Here is a 12,637-nt window from a genome sequence, read left to right as displayed (position 1 = left end):
ATAATTTGTCATAATAAAAGTGTGTTGGGTCTGATATAGAGAAAGGGAGCTGACAGGAGCTATTCCAAATTTGGTGCTTAACTTGTGCTTTCTTTATGATGTCACCTAAGACACCCTGGAGAATAAGCCGAACCTTGTTCCAGGTGAATGAGTGAATTAAGTAGAAGGAAGAGGAGGAGATGTTATCCTTTGACTAGCGCTTGGCCAATATAAGCTAAGTTACCAGGAATAACTGGAAATGAGTGCCAGTTCTTCCTGGCATAAGCTTTGGAAACTTATAACCACTTGTCTCTTCATGAACTTTCTTTCCTCATTCATAAAATAAGACAGTTGGGTTATTTCCCAAAGTATGTTCCACGGAACATTATTACTTGGCATGCTTATAATGAAGAAAGGGTTCCTTGGTAAATAAGTTGAGGAAATTGTTAGTTTTCTCTGCTGCAGGCCTTCTCCGACCCTTTAATAGGTTAACATGTACCCAATCGCCAAAAGAAAAATAATATAGTCAGATGCAGCATCTTCCAAACTTATTTAACAATGAATACCTTATGTCAGAGGAGCAACTCATAAGGTTAATACGCCAAGGGAAATTTTTGTGAAATACAAGTTAAATAGTCTCTAAGGTCTCTTCCACCTTTAACATTCTAAAATTCTCAACACCCAAAGAACAAATAATCCAATCAAGAAATGGGCAGAAGACATGAACAGACATTTCTGCAAAGAAGACATCCAAATGGCCAAAAGACACATGAAAAAGTGCCGCACGTCACTCGGCATCAGGGAAATACAAATCAAAACCACAATGAGTTACCACCTCACACCAGTCAAAATGGCTAAAATTAACAAGTCGGGAAACAACAGATGTTGGCGAGGATGCAGAGAAGGGGGTACCCTCCTACACTGTTGGTGGGAATGCAAGCTGGTGCAGCCACTCTGGAAAACAGTATGGACATTCCTCAAAAAGTTGAAAATCAAGCTACCCTACGACCCAGCAATTGCACTACTGGGTATTTACCCCAAAGATACAATGTACTGATCCAAAGGGGCACCCTCACCCCAATGTTTATAGCAGCAATGTCCACAATAGCCAAACTATGGAAAGAACCCAGATGTCCGACAGATGAATGGATAAAGAAGATGTGGTATATATATACAGTGGAATATTACACAGCCATCAAAAAACGAAATCTTGCCATTTGCAACGACGTGGATGGAACTAGAGGGTATTATGCTAAGCAAAATAAGTCTATCAGAGAAAGACAATTATCATATGATCTCACTGACATGTGGAATTTAAGAAACAAGGCAAAGGATCATAGGGAAAGAGAGGGAAAAAATGAAACAAGACGAAACCAGAGAGGGAGACAAACCATAAGAGACTCTTAACTCAGAAAACAAACACGGTTGCTGGAGGGGAGGGGAAGGGGGTAGGGAGATGGGGTGGCTGGGTGATGGACACTGGGGAGGGTATGTGTTGTGGTGAGTGCTCTGTATTGTGTAAGACTGATGAATCACAGATCTGTACCCCTGAAACAAATAATACATTATATGTTAATTAAAATAATACTTTAAAAAAATAAAGAGCATTTAAAAAAATCTGAGTTTGAATGATAATACTTTATTCTTGGCCTTTTTAGATCAGATAAGAAGTGTATGGAATAGGCTATCCTACAGAAAATAAAATAGTGTAAGTCTGATGCAGAGGAGGAAGACAAACCTAGTTCTAACATATGTAGATCTATGTAAATGATTATGCAGAAGAGGCAGAAAGAGAGCAGTCTTAAATGTCAGGGCTTCCAAACTGTCACTTATGTTATCACTAGAAAAGGTTGAACATTGATATTTTAGCAGTCACAGTAAGGTACTAAGTTGTAATCTTTGCAGCTCTATTTCTCAAATCCATCATTACTGTCACATGGATCTGGCCAAGTTACCATCGAGGAAAGCTACGGGACTGTCCCCCACTCCTCGGCACTGACCCCCACCTCTTTCCTCACAGATGGGTATAGTGGAGGCTGAACATGGTTTTACACAAAACAGCATTTCCACATACCCCACCTGGCCCAGCCAAGTTGATTTGGGGATGGGCATCTGATCTTAGCTGGAGCATTAAGTTTCTTCCCTGCAACTTTTGCATTTGGGGCCAAGGAGGGAATCTCTGAGTGTTGGATGTAAGAGCAACACTGGGCCACTGTCAGTGGTCATATTGCTGCCACAGGAGGAAAGCTGGACTTTAGTGCAAAAGAACAAAGGTGAAATACAGAAGAAGCAGAGACAAGAAATGAAACATTTCCATTGCTGATTCTAGGAGTCACTGATAAACAGCTCCATCCCAGCTTTTCCCTCAACGTGACTGTTCAGCCCTTCTTTGGATGTGGTAGGCTAAAAAGTTCTCTTTGCTTAAACTAGTTCAGACTAGGTTTCTGTTGCTTAAAACCCAAAGAGTTCTGACTGTAGTCACATATATCCTCCATACCTACTTTCTTCATCTATAAAGAAGGAAGAATGGAGGCTGCCATCTGAAAGCTGATGGACCGAACACATGTGTACACTATTGCTTTTTCCTGGAACCCCACTAACATGACAGTAAAGGGATACAAAAGGGCATTAAGTTATCAGGACAAAAAGCACTAACAAGGCAATAGCAACAAAAGTTTAGATGCTAGAAAGCAGTTGGATGAATTCTAGGGTCATCATTCTGATTTGCCCAGGTTAGTAAGTTTTATATCTGCTGCACTTACATAATTATTAAGTGTCCTCTTTTGCTCTCAGAAGTGTCTAAGTTTGGATGATAAATTGATTCACTAAATCCAGAAGCAAGCCTAACACAAACTCAAAAAAGTTCTGCAGTTGATGGGTAATACCTCTTAAAATGGAGGTGAAGAGAAGCCCTGGTTGGAAGTCTGAGTAATAATCAGGTGGTCTGGTACCCGGGCGACTCCCCTTCCCCAACCACAGTAGAATCTTGGAGTTTTACCCAGAGGATCCAACCAGCGAGACTCTGGATAGATGGCCATCGGGTACCGAGAAGTATGAGGCTACCATGTTGAAAACACAAGGATTAAGTGAAAGTCTACATACTAAATGGTAAGACCACCATCCTCCTTCTTCCACTCATCTTCCAGAATCCCGGCAGCCAGGCTCATATCCTCTAGGTAGGAGACCAGATGATTCTTCTCTGACCAGCTCCAAAGAAAAGACTTCAAAATAGTCTTGGAGTCTACCAATGAAAGGAAGTCTCCTGATGAAAAGACTTGGCCAGATCGTCCTCCTCCTATAAAGTTCACCAGTCCATAAGTATCACCCATGCACAAAGGGCATCATTAACTTTTAAGTGCTGTGTTCTTAAATCTTGCAGTAAGCTTAGAAAGTAACTAGTCCAGATAAGAACAAGTGAGTGGAAGGGTGTAGGAGATATGTCTCTCAGAAGACGAAACTGTTAGAGTACTCAATAGGTTTGAATCTTTGAAGAGATTTATGAACATTTAGCATGAGGGATAAAGTGGTAATAGGTTCACATTACAGTAACAAATGTAAACCTGAGACATTTATTAACTTCAGAGAAAGCCAAGATTCATGCAAGAAAGGAAATGTAATCATAGTATATTATATGGCTCAGCTGTGGATAACAGTTACAGTCGTGATAACATAAACACTAAATGCTAATACAGCAAAAACTGTAATGTAACTATATAGGGAAAATGCGGAAGGAGAATGCATATGTTTGTGAGGAGCATGTTAATAATAATAATAACTAATATATACTAAATAATATATACTAAATGATAACTAATACATAGAATGTATAGATTCTAAATGCTTTACATAACTAAGGTCATTTAATTTTAAAAAACAACCCTATAAAGTGGTACTATTATTATCCCCATTTTACAGATGAGGAAATTGAGGCACACAGATGTCAGCTAACTTGTGTAGGGTCTCGCTGCCAGTAAGGTGTAAAGCTGGGATTCAATCCCAGACATTCTAGCTCTAGAGTCTACCTTCTAAGTCTAAGCCACTATGCTGCTTCCTTCTGTCTCACTGCAGGTCAGTTTTCTCCATTGCAGGAACATAATCACAGAGTGAATCCCACTTTCACATGTTAGTTCTAACAGGAAGTCAATAAGTGGGGTGAAGAATCAAGAAATAGCAGTGTAAGCATGCTATTTGGAAATATGGAAGTAAACATTTAAAAAAACATAATCAAATTGAAAATAATTGCTGATGGGAAGTGAGAATGGAGGGTAAGAAAGGAGGATAGGCTATGGATCTTTGAATTAAGTTTTATAAAACTGTGAATAACATTTTTGGATACAAAAATCAAAATTAAAAAACAAATATGTTAATAATAAAAAGATGAGTAACCCAATTAAAAAAATGGGCAAAGATTCTGCATTGACATTTCTTCAAAGAAGATATACAAATGGCTAATAAACTCATGAAACAATGCTCAACACCTTGAGCCACGAGGAAAATACAAATTTAAACTACACCACTTCACACCCACTAGGATGGTGATAATCCTTGTAAATGATAGACAATAACAAGTATTAACGAGAATGTGAGGCATTTGGAACCTTCATACATTGCTGGTGAGAATGAGAAATGACACAGCTGGAAAACAGTCTGGCAGTTCCTCAAAAAGTTAAACACAGAGTCACCATGTGACCCAACAATTCCACTTCTAGACATACACCCATGAGAATGAAAACATACGTTTGTGCAAAAACGTGTACACAGATATTCATGGCAATGTTATTTAAAACAGCCAAATAGTGGAAATAACCCAAAAGTCCATCAACTGATGAATGGATAAGCAAACATGGTATACTCACACAATGGAATATTATTCATCCATAAAAAGTTATGCAATCCCGATACAAGGCTACAATATGGATGAACCTTGACTGCATTATGGTAAGTGAAAGGAGCCAAACACAAAAGGTCATATGGTATGTGATTTCTTTTATATGAAATGTCTAGAAAAGGCAAATCCATAGATAGTAAGTAGGTCTGTGGTGGCCAGAGTTGGGGAAGGTGGGGAATGGGGAGGAGTGACTGCTCATGGCTACAGGGCTTCTTTTGGGGGGTAATGAAAATGCCCTGGAATTAGATAGTAGTGGTGTTTGAGCAATTTTATGAATATACTAAAAACCCTGAATTGCACACTTTAAGCTTTTTAAAAATATTTATTTATTTTAAAAGGTTTTATTTATTTGAGAGACAGACAAAAAGAGAGAGAGCGTGTACGTGCACAAGCAGAGGGAGGAGCAGAGGGACAAACAGACTCCCTGCTGAGTGTGGAGCCTGACGTGGGACTCCATCCCAGGACCTGAGATCATGACCTGAACCGAAGTCAGACGCTTAACCAACTCAGCCACCCAGGTGTCCCCTTATTTATTTTTAAGTAATCTCTATACCCAGTGTGGAGCTTCAACTCACAACCCCGAGATCAAGAGTCTCATGCTCTTCCAACTGAGCCAGCTAGGCGCCCCTGAACTGCATACTTTGAAAGGGTGAATTTTATAGATATGAGTTATACCTCAATTTAAGAAATTACATGAGGAAAAAAATATAAAATGAGGGGGAATGGGGCTACTGTGCTATCAATGAACACAGCACACTCATTTACCTCCCTTTAGGTCAGCAGCAGCGGCGTGGCGGAAGTGGCTTTATCTGCCTGGACTTGGCCTTGACTTTCTCCTGTACAGCTTCCCTTAGGTTGGCTCTGACTCCAGCCTGGCACCACTCTCTCCTGACACCTTCCAGCCCTACTCTCCCAGACGCTGGCTCAGACCCTGGGACAAATACGCTCCTGAAAAACGCCCCAGACGCTATCCAGGTTATCTAGCTGTAAATCCTCTTTAACTCAGCGGTTTAAGGGTATGACTTCTGAGTTGCCATCCCATAGACAAATCTTGTATTTGACAGACAGTAGAGATCCTTGGACAAACAAGCATTCATTAATGACTAAACATTTGGTTGTTAATGTGTGGGAATGAACATTTGAGAAGTTGTGCTTCTGGTCTGACTGGGTCTTAGGAAGGAAAAGACAGCAAATTATATTGGGCTTTAACAGAATAAGACAAGCTTCTAAATATACATAACAGGTGTAAAAAATCATCACAGTTTTTTTGGCAACCCCTTGCCGCAGAGAAGTGATGAGAACTTTGCTATTTACAGAAAAAGTAGATGGCTGAATGGGAACGGGAACTTGGTACAAGTCTCCAGTCGATTAACTAAAATGTTACTTTAAATATTCTCAGCATGGGAAAGAAACAGGTGACTGCTTAATGGATATTTTCATCCACTACTAGCATAATTATTTGCTTTAAAATAATCTTTATTTGCTCTTTCTTTTTCAAAAAAATATTTATTTATTTATTTGAGAGAGAGCATGCAGGCGCCTGCGAGACAGAGAGAAAGGGGGGGGAGGGCTAGAGGGAGAGGGAGAGACAGAATCTCAAGCAGACTCCCCACTGAGTGTGGACACTGAAATGGGGCTTGACCTCATGACCCTGAGATCATGACCTGAGCCGAAATCAAGAGTTGGTTGCTCAACTGACTGGGCTACCCAGGCATACCTATTTTATTTTAAGTAAACTCTGCATCCAATGTAGGGTTCGAATTCCCCTCCCTGATATCAAGAGTTACATGCTCTACCGATTACGCCAGCCGTGTTCCCTTAATTTGCTCTTTCTCTAAAAAATAAGAGGTTCAGAGGCGCCTGGGTGGCTCGGTCAGTTAAATGTCTACCTTCAGCTCAGGTCATGATCCCAGGGTCCTGGGATTGAGCCCTACATCGGGCTCCCTTCTCAGTGGGGGAGTCTTCTTCTCCCTCTCCCACTCCCCCTGCTGTGTTCTCTCTCTCTCAAATAAGTGAAAAATTAAAAAAAAAATAAGCAGTATTATTTGTCGTACTACATTCGCTGCTTCATAGTGATAGGGAAGAAAGGGAGAAAACAATACTGTTGGAGGTCAAATCATGTCCGAACACAGGTTAAGTCCTCTGGTTCAATAACTACAAAGCATCTAGGTTCTTCTGTGTTTTCCAGTCCAGTTGGTATCCATGAGGAAGAACAAGGTGGCATATGCAATCATAAGGTCCTCGCATGGAGTCGGAAGGCTGGAGTCTATGTAATAAAGACTGTCTTCTAAAACCTGAGATAACTGATGGTGTGACCTGGCACGATAAAGTGTAAGGTTCTAGAAGTTCCAGCCATGAAATAAACTGCCTATTCATTCAGATTGAATATAAAATTATCTTTGGTGGGTTTAAAAAAAATCATTCAAAACGCCAGCAAATCTCAGGATGCAGTAGTAGCAGTGGTGGGGATGATGACAGTAGTCCCAACAATCCCCCCAGCACCAACGATGAGGAGTCATCATCCTCACTGTTATCTTCTATATTGACAACGCTTTACAGTTTGCAGAGTTTCACATGTCATCCCATCTAATTCTTGCCACATCTGTGTCAGGAGGATAGGACTGGTGTGTAAATGAGGTTCAGAGAGGTTAAGAGATTTGCACTAAGACCAGAACTTGCACCAAGTCCAAGAGTCCAAAAAACACTCCATGTGCCTCCTTATTCTCTCTACTCAAGTGTCAGAATTAAGTTCTTTCAAGGTAAGCATGTCAGAAACACTGCTTCTCTTGTCTTCCTGAGGCTAGAGTATGTGGTACAGACACTTAAAGGAGAGAGAGGAGAAAAAGGAAGAGTGTGACAGAGAAGAGACAGCCCACACAGAACAGGCTTCTCAAGATGCAGCAATAATGCACAGGTGGAGAAGCATAAGCACAAAAGACAAAGGACTATGGAATCCTAGGGGCCCATTACGGGTTGAATAGTGTGTCCCCACTCCTGAAAGATAAGTGAGGTCCTAACCCCCAGTACCTCAGAATGTGATCTCATTTGGAAACAGTTTTTGTGATGTGACTAGTTAAGGTCATACTGGAGGAGGGGGGCCCAACTCCAGAAAGGAAGAAGGAAGCCACATGAAGACAGAGACACACGGGGAGAACACATGTGATGACAAAGGGAGAGACTGGAGCTATGCGGCGCCAAGCCAATAAACGCAGAAGACTGCCGGCCAAGCACCGGGAGGCAGCGAGAGGCAAGGAGGAACTTCCCTACAGGTTTCAGAGGGTGCATGGCCCCATCAATACTTTGCGTTTGGCCTTCTAGCCTCCAGAACTAAGAGACAGTAAAGTTCTACTGTCAGTTCTTTGTTAGGCAGCCCCAGGAAACGACTACGGAGCCTGAGTGGATCTTTTCTTCTAAGACTGAAATGGAGCGGCAGCATCTCCATTGTCTGAGGGAAAAGAAGGAAGAGTTTGGGGGGAAGAGACTATTTATAAACCTAGGACTTATTTGAAAGTCCCTCTAAGCCTCTGTCTCTCTTGACACTGTGAACAGTGTCCAACGAATGCTGAATTCTTATTAAATGTCTTTTATGAATAATACCAACACTGTAAACAGCCAGGCCCTGGCCAGTAGCAGATGATCAACAGAACTGCCGCCCTGGTCCACCGGCCGGAGCTTAACGCTCCCAGGAAGGGAAGAGGCTCTTTAATTTCAGTCCTGGAAGGGCTCTCTCTTCCAAGCCCTTTTTCAAAGTTTATAGGGGAATAATTACTACCTGGATCCCAGTCATGTTTATATAAATGTTCTTTTCATTTACTCCTCACACAGGGCCTTGGAGCTGTTAAAAAGAGCAGTGTGTGAAACTAGCTCTGGGAGGAAACTGGGCCCGTTTACTGTACTCACAGCACAAAAACCACACCAAATGTTGTCAAAACAACTTTCAGGATAGAACAAAACCAATAAAAGGAAGGAAAGTTTCCATTCCATGTGTCCATTTACTTATAACTTGCCATTCGTGCTGTGTCAGAGATTAAGCGTCATGTCCTCCTCCGGTCCCAGTTCTCGCTCTGGACAGACAGGAAAACAAGGTGAACCTGGGACTCACGCACTCAGTCTTCTGGATGGACCATGGGTAACTGCTGTCACCAAAAATGCCTAACATCATACGTGAGCCATTTCTTTTCTTTTTCTTTTAAGCCAGGGTTTGCCTTCTCTCTGACAAAGAACTAGGAGAGTAATCTCCAAATACACAAACGTTAGTGAAACCACTATTCATAATGTTATCAGGAAGAGGCTTCTGTCATCAGAGTCCATCACTGGACTCAAAGAAGGAATTCAAAATCATTCCTGAGGGGAGGCCTGGGTTTAGCTCAGAACCTGACTCAGCCATCAGTTAATAATTAATCCAAACTCATCTCCCTGAAGATGTTTCCAGGGCTTGCTTATTTTTGAAGACAGGACCTGGTGTTAAGACTTGTTATCATCTTGAAGGAATGAATCCTAAAGCTACTTATCTTCTACTAGACATAGTATAGACTGTTTTTTTACCTAAAATGAGTGAATATAAGGAAGAAAAGCTATGCTCTAGGAATTACTTTTTAATATTAAAAAGCAAGGGAGAAAGTTTCAATATAAAATGCTGGCACTTTTTAAAAAGATTTTATTTTATTTTATTTTATTTTATTTTATTTTATTTATTTTATTTTATTTTATTTTATTTTATTTTATTTAAGTAGGCTCCACGCCCAGTGTGGAGCCCAATGCGGGACTTGAACTCACAACCCCTAGATCAACACCTGAGCTGAGATCAGGAGTTGGAGACTTAATAAAATCTTCAGGGGAGCCTGACTGGCTCCACTGGTTAAGCCTCCAACTCTTGGTTTCTGCTGAGGTCATGATCTCAGGGTCGTGGGATTGAGCCCTGCATCAAGCTCCACGCTCAGTGGGGAGTGGGATTGAGCCCTGCGTCAGGCTCCATGCTCAGCGGGGAGTCTGCCTGGGATTCTCTGAGTCCTCTCCCTCTGCCCCTCCTCATACATACATACATACATACATACATACATACATGATTTTATTTTTCAGTAATCTCTATACCCATTGTGGGGCTTGAACTCACAACCCCAAGATCAAGAGTCGCATAAATTGCTGCCACATTTAGTTACTGTAAACCCATGTGCAAAGTTCTCAAGTACTTCACGGTTCTTCCAAGAAGTCAGCTTTCTGTAAACTATGTAGAGGACTGTAGTAGTAGTCATCTAAATAAATCTAGAACTATAGTCAGTCCCAAATCACTCATTCTTTTTTTAAGATCATCAACTTTTTTTTTTTTTTAAAGATTTTATTTATTTATTTGACAGAGACAGAGACAGCCAGCGAGAGAGGGAACACAAGCAGGGGGAGTGGGAGAGGAAGAAGCAGGCTCATAGCAGAGGAGCCTGATGTGGGGCTCGAACCCAGAACGCCGGGATCATGCCCTGAGCCGAAGGCAGACACTTAACCGCTGTGCCACCCAGGCGCCCCAAGATCATCAACTTTTTTTTTCCCTATTGTCTATTTAGCCAATTCTCATTATTCATGGTAGCTGTGTTCTATAAAGTTGCCATGAACACTGAATTAGTGGATACTGAACCATGGCTCCTAGGGGTAATACAGGTTTAGGTTTCTGAGAGCATCTGGTCACTCCAGATCACTTACTTTTTAAATCTTTTTTTTCTCTCTCTCTTCTTCCTATTCGATCATCTCTATTGTTCTATCTGCTTTTAATTCCATTCAGGAATTCAAATTCAGGTATTGTAGTTTTCAGTTCTAGAACTTCCATTTGGCTCTTTTTTTTTTTATCATCTCTATTTTTTTCTTTGAGATTTCTTTTTTTATTTTTAGAATTATTATTTATTTAAATTCAATTAATTAACATATAGTGTATTATTAGTTTCAAAGGTAGAGTTCAGTGATTCTCAGTCTTACATAATATTTGCTGAGATTTCTATCTTTTTATTGATTGTAGGCATTTTTCTCTTCTACATCATTAAGGATAATTATAATAGCTGCTTTAAAATCCCAATATCAGGATTATCTTGGGGTTGATCTCAGTTGATTTTCCTTTCTATTGAGAATACTTCCATTTTTCTGGCTTTTCATATATTGAGTTATTTTGGACTATATCCCAGACATTATGAATGTTAAATTAAGAAGACCCTAGATTTTGTTCTTCTCCAATTACTGGTTTCTGCTTTTTTTTTTTTTAAAGCGGGCACTTAACTTGCTCGGTTCAGGGGTCAGTTCTACCTGTAGGCAGACAGAATTTGCGACACCTTTCTTTGGATCTGTCCATTCCAGGATTTCCCTTCTCTGTCCTGGAGCTGTGGTTTCCCCAGATTCAGTGTCCTGGTTCCCCAGGCTAGAAAGACTATGATATCTCTACCAGCGCCCCTCTTGTATTGCATCCGTTCCCAAATAGACTTGTCCCTGAGTTAAAAGCCAAGAAAATGGAAACTGTCCAGTGCTTCTGCTCTGAGCAGAGACTCCCCGTGAGAATCTGCCTACAGTTGCACACTCTCCAGTGTCTCAAGGTAGCTGCTTACTACAGTATGTCCAGAACTTACAGTTGTTATCTGAAGGACGGCCTGCCTGGTAGACTATTACTCAACCATTACTGCCCCAATTATTCATTATTGTCTTTGGAATGAATTTATGAAAATGGATGTTTTAAACACCTACAATACTTAAACAAGCCACTTTGCAAAAACCTGGGAAGATCTGGATACTTAGGCACAATTTTTTCCAATCTGTTGCTCAGGTTACGTAACCCTCTCCATGTTGAGGAGGGCTGTTCTTAACTCTGAGGCCAACAGAAGGGACAGGTCTAAACACACCTCCTCCCCTGCATACTCCCAGTAAATTTAATTTTCAGTAACGGTAAGGTAGAATGGGTTAAAAGGGAGTTGCTTCTGGCTTCTCCTGGGCTTCAGGCTATCATGGGGATAAATTAACAGTTAACAGCCAAAACAAGGCTAAGCAGAGAAAATAAGTTTCAGTAAGAGAGTGAATGCAGTATCTCCCTCCAGTGTGGATATTGTGCTGATTGCACAAGATTCTGGCTACTTTCAAATGAGTGGGGGTGGTGATGTCTTCCTTTCTGATCCCAATCTATCTCCTGATCGCCTCTGAACCCCCACCTCTTACTGGACTCTCTGCCTCCTTTCCAAGCTGCCAGAACCACAGAGGTCCTTGGCGGGCATATCTACCACCAAGAGAAAATTTACTGAAACCTGGCATTATCTTTTGGCACTCCATAACTTCAGAAATGGTGATTAGAAGGGAAACACCACACGCACACGTGCGCACGTACACACACACACACACATACACACACACACACACACACACACACACGACTTCATCAACAAAGTGGCATTTTATTTCAGCTGTTCCTGGGGGCAAAACAGCAGAAAAGATAAATCCCAGATTGAAAGCTTTGTGGTGATCTCCGTTTCTCATTAAAGTGCCGCTGATTATAATCACACCTACGATTACAAGATTTAATACACCTGGTCTTAAGGACGCACCAGGAAGAGGAATCATACATTTATCCCGTCCCATTTCCTTTTCTTTATTCACTGAGTAAGCACAATTTATAAATTTAAGTGAGTGCAAGATAGAGCTGGTTTGGAGAACAGGAGAGAGGTTTTCCATTCACACGGTTTTTTGAAAGTGATGATAATCTTCCATGGCCACAAATTATTTTAGCACTGGTGAGACCAGGACTGTTGCTTT

General features: G+C 41.1%; 1 protein-coding gene and 1 long non-coding RNA gene across 3 annotated transcripts in view; one reads left to right on the top strand and one right to left on the bottom strand.

The window, feature by feature from the left end:
- HAS3 (hyaluronan synthase 3) overlaps window positions 1-12,637 on the bottom strand; it is a 203,306-nt gene that overhangs the window by 41,556 nt on the left and 149,113 nt on the right. The window lies entirely within an intron of this gene.
- Window positions 1-12,637, top strand: part of LOC125283276 (uncharacterized) — a 65,500-nt gene that overhangs the window by 24,406 nt on the left and 28,457 nt on the right. The window lies entirely within an intron of this gene.

Source organism: Ursus arctos, unplaced genomic scaffold (assembly GCF_023065955.2).
Source record: "Ursus arctos isolate Adak ecotype North America unplaced genomic scaffold, UrsArc2.0 scaffold_19, whole genome shotgun sequence".
Classification (NCBI taxonomy): Eukaryota; Metazoa; Chordata; class Mammalia; order Carnivora; family Ursidae; genus Ursus; species Ursus arctos.
This window is presented reverse-complemented; position numbering and strand designations above follow the sequence as displayed.